Below are 6317 nucleotides of genomic sequence, written 5' to 3' on the forward strand. Positions count from 1 at the left end.
CAGACAAGTAACCGTAGCCCTTTCTGGAAAAATAGCTCCTGGGTGAGTTAGTTCCTCAGCCATAACGGCAGGGTTTCTGTTGGCGTCTGCAAGAACTCGGGAGCAAACCCTGCTGACGGAAACCGTCAGGAGAAAAGGAAGGCTGGAGAGAGCAGAAGAGATCCGTAGAGCTGCGCTGCTTGACCCCCGATGGTGTCACACCTCCTGGCACGGCGACTGGGTAAGGGTGCTCTCAGGGTGTTTTGTCACCTTTTCCAGTGCTCACGAGCAGAGAGCCGACGGCCCTGGGGGAAGGGCAGCACCCCCTTCTTTGTGCACCCCAGGATCTTGTCACACTGCAAGCTCCTGCGCCAGCAGAAGCGGCTGAGAGTCGACTTCTTCAAGGAGGCTGGTGTGGGCACGAGGAAGATGCCGGGAGCAGACTTCCTTCAGGTCATCAGGGGGGATGCAGGGAGCAGAACGGGAGTGACCTGCTGCCACTGCCGTATGTCCTTGCGTGCAGAGCCAGGCTGGTTCCAGTGGAGGCAATGGTGGCGGTTCAGCAAGGGGCACTTTCTCTTGTCGTACCCTCAGAGGACGACTCCCACAGTCTGGGAAGCTGGAGGGGAAAGGGAGGGCAAGGCTGCGAGAAGTGGGATGTCCTCTAGAGCGGGTTGTGGGAGTGAGGGTACCCGTTGCCTCATGGTCTCCAAAGAGAGTCGCTGCTCAGGTCTGTGGCTGCCTGGAGCCTGCTGCAGACACTGAACTGGCATCACGCTTCCCAGGGTCGATACTCGACCTTCCCCCCACCAGTCTCGTATCTGTATTCCCATTGCGCTGCCTTCCAGCACATATCTGTGCAGCACGGCTCCCCCTGAGCCCCAGTTCCCCCAGGGGACAGCGGCACGGAGCTGTGAGGAACACGCTCAGGTCTACGAGGGTTCAGGAGTGCAGGTGTTAACTGCTACTCTAGTCCAAGCCAAAACGAGCCACCTCACTACCCAGGGGGCTGGGAAGTTTGGCATGTTAACAGCCGAGAGGTTGTTTTGCTGCAGAAGGCAGCAAAAGCCCAGTAAAGCCCAATAAAGTTGTTAATGCTTAGACCTCAGCAGGTTTTCTTTGTGCTGTGCTTCCCTGCAGAACACCAGCAAATCTCATCCCACCTGCTCCGGGGCAAGCCTTGATGGTTTTGTGATCCCACTGCCATTTCCTGTATTGGTTGCCAGGCCAAAGTTCCCATGAGAGCCAGGGATCAGGAGGACGTGGTCATCTTGCTGATTTCCTTGCAACTGCAAGCGTAGGGATGGGGGCAGTCTGTCATATTTCTGTCAGGCTCAAAAGCTACAGGATGTTTCCATTGCAAGAGGCGAGTCTGTTGGGAGCTCCAGTCTCCCAAATTCCAAACCCTGTGTGTGAAAGAGTGCTGAGCCCCGTTGTTTCTTTCTGCTGCTGTCTAACGCAGTTTCTCTGGCTTTTTCTTTGGTTGGTTTTTAATGCCTGGTAGGTGTCCAAGCTCCGTTCCATCAAGGCACTTGCAAACCTGCCACTTGCCCAGCTTCTGCTGGGGGCGAAGCCAGAGGGATGAAGCCTCGTGCTCGTAGCAAGCCCAAAGCAAAGTTAAAGCACTGAGAAGTTCCCCCAGTCAGCCCGGAGCCAGAGTGCAGGTATGGAAGCTGTGATGAGATGAAGAGCCTGGAAAACAGTTCATCGGCAGGAGGCGATGGAAGAACGGGCAGTGTGGGTGGCACCTGGGGTGAAGTGACAGGCTTAGTTTCGTGTCTGGATCAGTAGTGTACTTGCACATTTACTAAGCCCCAGTTCAGAGCAGAAATTCTTGTTGCTCATCATGGGCGCCGGAGTGCTGTTCCTGCTCTCTCCTCCCCGGTGCATTAATGTAATCTTTTGCATATATGCAGGGTCTTGATAATGCTCCTGGGTGGGCAGCGTGTATGTGAATGGCAGGTTTTCTGCATATTTGTGACTGATGTTTCTTGTTTCTTTTGAACAGGAGAATCTTGATAGGTACTCCCCAGGAACTGCAGAAATGCAACGACCTGATGAAGAAAGAGGTGCCAATCAAGGAGGGAGTGTAGGTTAGTTCTGGTGGGTGTGCAATTGGCTGATGGGTCAGGCTCAAAGGGTTCTAGTAAATGGGGTTACATGGGGCTGGCGACCAGTCACTAGCGGGGTTCCACAGGGATCCATCTTGGGGCCAGTGTTCTTCAATATCTTCATAAATGACTTGGATGGAGGACTTGAAGGTTTGTTATCAAAGTTTGCCGATGACACAAAACTGGGAGGAGCCGTTGAGACTCTTGAGGGCAGAGAGGCCCTGCAGAGGGATCTGGACAAATCAGAGAGCTGGGCAATCACCAACCGTACGAGGTTTAACAAGGGCAAGTGCTGGATTTTGCACCTGGGACATGGCAACCCTGGATGTACCTACAGCCTGGGGAAGGAGAGGCTGGAGGGCAGCCCCATGGAGAGGGGTCTGGGGGTTCTGGTTGACAGCAAGGATTTTCAGGCACCAAGGCCGGCTGCCAGGGGTGTGTGAGCAGCTCCTCCCCAGCATGGAGATGGGCATGGGAGAAGACAGTGCCGTTCCTGTTGGTGTGTAGCAGGTGGCAGTTGGTGGAAGCTGCTCTCAGGGCCTGTAATTCGGAGCTGTCGTCGTGGTACTTGGTGGGAAATAACGAGGGAGGGAGCTAAGTCATGAAAGGCCATATTAACTCGATGTGTGAAGGGAGGGAAACAACTTTGGGGTGTTAAGGAGACTGTTAGTTGCAATGAAGGCAGTGAGTGAGGTGATCCTTTGAGGAGCTTTCTGGATGGGTCAGAAGGGGGCAAGACTGCATGTAAGGACAGAAAAGGTTGTGGCAGTAGCTGAGCCCATCAGATCTCAAGTAGGAAATGATTTGGGCAATATCTGGCGAAGTTGGCGTCTTGTACGTGTGTCACAGCCTGCGTAAGGCCTGACTGCTGGCGAGGAAAGGAGTGTGAAAGGAGTGCTGGAGTGCCAAGGAATGGGGATGGAAGGGATCACAGGCTCATTTCTCAGTTTTCCGTGGGCTATCTGTATACCCCATGTAACTCATCTTGTGTTCAGGAAGAAGTGCCGCCCTTTTGGGGAAAAGAGGGGGAAAAGAAAAAAAGGTAATCTGTAGCAGAGCTTGAACTTGGAGTGAGATGACCGTGCTTAGTCTTACCATTCTGGAGTGTTAAAAACATTTCCTTGAAACACTTTCCCAAAATAACAAGGCATGACTTTCTGAAATAGCTGTTTTCCTCGGAGCTGCATCTGAGCTAAGGCAGCTGAGAGCGTCTTGCCTGCTGTTAGTCACCGAGGCTGAAGACAGGTCAGCCAGCAGTTCCGGCAAGGACAGAACAAGATAGATACGTATGCTTCTCTGTGCTGATGGTAATTTCTGGAACGTGTCTTGCATAAGTTGGTCTTTTGGTTTTGCAGGTTGTAGGTTTGGCAGGATCTAGTGTGTCATGGATGTGATGGTAATAACAAAACCCAGTTGGATGGGGTTGAGAATCAGAAAGGTAAAAGTGAGAAAGAAACTCGTGGGCTGAGATAAAACCAGTTTAATAATTGAAAAGAAATTTTTAAAAAATATTGTAGGGAAAAGAGAAAAAAAAACAAACAGAGAGAGGAAAATAAAGCCCAAGAAAAACAAGCGATGCAAATGAAAGCAATTGCTCAGCACCAACCGACCGACAGTCAGTCGGTACCTGAGCAGGGTCCCCCCTGCCACTCTCCCCCTCAGTTTTATTGCCGAGCACGACGTCATAGGGTATGGAATATCCCTTGGGTCAGCGGGGGTCAGCTGTCCCAGCTGTGCCCCTCCCAACTGGCTGTGCACCTCCACCCTGCTCGCTGGCGGGGCAGCGTGAGGAGCAGAAAAGGCCTTGATGCTGTGTACGTACAGCTCAGCAGTAACTAACACATTGGTGCATTCTCGACAGTATTTTCAGCAGAAATCCAAACCACAGCCCCATAAAAACTGCTTTGAAGAAATTTAACTCTCCCAGCCAAAGCCAGTACAGTAAGGCATTTTGGATTTCATGTAATTTGCAAGAGTGCTTGAACAGTTTAATGTTATGTTGAGGTACAGTAGTTATAATGTCATCAGAAGAAAGTGAAGGCAAAGAAGATGAAGGCGGCAAAGATACTCAAAAGCATTATAACCTTTGGCAGCAGAAACATGTCATTTACAGTTTCTATGAACAGTTTTCCTCCAATGTGGTGTTCTTTTCCAAGATTTACAGATGACATTTTGCTATTTCCACATCAGAATTCAGTGATTTTAGCATAAACCTCTCCAGTGAAATGTAAGAAAAATGACTGATGTATCCTGGAAAGAAGTGTCATTACATAGACTGGATAGTTTTACTCTTGTAGTTTACAGTTCTCCTTAAAACATAGGCATGTGTTTTCAACTTGTGCTCTGCAGTGGTTAAAAAAACCAAACCAAACAGAAAAAAAACGCCCTTGAAACTTTCTTCTGAAATGAGAGGGGGGTGAGATATCTTACATTTTCTGCTTTTTCCGCTATCCTGCTTTCTCTTAAACTTGTTTGTATCACTCTCATAGATCCCTGGCTTACTCTAGAGCCAAGGCAATGTAAGATATTTTTGGGGGGCCTGGTCTTCTCCTGTCAGGCAGAGATGTCCATGTAGAAGTGCTTGGTCGCAGAGGCAAAAGGCCTAACAGGCAGGTGCATGGGTAGTGATGGTTCTCCCTTATCAGCAGTACTGTCAGTCCCGTCAGGGAGTAATGCTTTGGAGGGGTTTCTGATCGGTGGTAATTGCAGAATAATGACATGATTATATTATTATATTCTATTACATTAAATACTACCTGTGGCAGTCTGAGGGTATGAGAAGAACAAAGATTTGGGGAGGGGAGGATAATTTTAATTTGCCGTAAGTTCTTGTACAACAACGTGTTTGTGTGTCAGTGCCAAGATGGTCATGGAGTTGGCAGCTGAGATTCTGTACTGGAAATCCTTTTGTTCTGGAGCTGAAGCCCAAATCGCCCTCTAACAGTCTTAGTCGGACTACTGAATCTGGCAGTACACAGTTTCTTTTCTTAAAACTGAAGATAATTAAGTTAGGGGGCGAGCCTGTTTGGAATTTTAGGAGTGTGGGGGCAGAGGCCAGCTGGGGGCTGGGGTGCTCAGGGGAGGGGGCTGTTTCTGCCCCGTGCCCTGGGCCTGGCGCTCCCAGCTGGGAAGGGGTTTTCCAAGCTCCTGCTGGAGGGAGCCAAATGTGGGACCTGTGGCCGAGCTGGGGGACAAGAAGCACACCCGGACCTGTGGCAAACCTGCCTCTAATCAGCTTTTCCCAGCTGGAAACTGCCCAGGAGTAACTGTGAGTGTTGCTGTCCTCCTTCAGGAAGCATGGCCCGCCCCAAGCTCAGCCAGAGCTGCGCCTGTGCCAGGAGAAGACTTCAAGCAGAGCCGGGGCTGATGGTGACAGGTCCCAGCAGCTGTCCAGCTCAGGAAGATGCAGGTAAGATGCGACAGAGGTGACCGTGACTGACTGTCACTTCTCTTGCAGGAGCAGGATTTCACAGCAGAAGGGAGGCAGGACGAAATGCCCTTTGAGGTCAAAAAGTGCATCAGGCACCTGGCGCAGTTGCGATGACAGCAGAGGAGGAAGAGAAGGAGATGCAGGTGACCCGGCTGGGACACTGCTGCCGCCGAGGTAAGATCTGCCAGAGAGAGCCAGAGACAGCCACTGGGAGGTGGTGGAGTGGGTGAGAAAGGCGCCTGGGAGAGAGGAGAGCACGGGGAGATGGGAGACAGAGATGGTGATGGAGGGGCAAAATGCAGGGTGTTGGAAGCGAGGATGCTTCTGCTGCGCGGGTGCTTGTGAGGTCACCGGTCTCTGAGTAGCTGTTAGCGTCACAGCACGTCCTGGGCTTGTGCAGGTGCTTGTGGTGTCCCGTGTTGCTCAGTAGCTTTCTGGGTATGAGAAGTCCCCTTGCTTGTGACACTTCTTCTGATGTCACTGATTGCTGAGCAGGTGATAGGGCGAGAGCAGGCCCCTGGCTTGTGCAGCTGCTTGTGTCGTCGATAACTCCAGTTTTCACATCTTTTCAGACAAGAGGCAGTTTACAGTACTGACTGTTTTGCAGATCTTCTGCTTCTCTGTGCCCTGCTCTCTGTCCCTGCCTCTCCCTTTCTCTCTCCCCTTCCTTTTTCCTCTCCTCCTTTTCCCTCTGTTCCTCTCCCTCAGCCTGCCTGTGTTGCTCCATACCTCTGTCCTCCCTCCTGCCCTCCTCTGCTCTCTCTGTCCCGCTGCTCGTCACCATGATCCGGGACACC

Source organism: Nipponia nippon, unplaced genomic scaffold, assembly GCF_047370975.1.
Source record: "Nipponia nippon isolate SJK-2023a ecotype South Korea unplaced genomic scaffold, ASM4737097v1 scaffold_41, whole genome shotgun sequence".
Lineage (NCBI taxonomy): Eukaryota > Metazoa > Chordata > Aves > Pelecaniformes > Threskiornithidae > Nipponia > Nipponia nippon.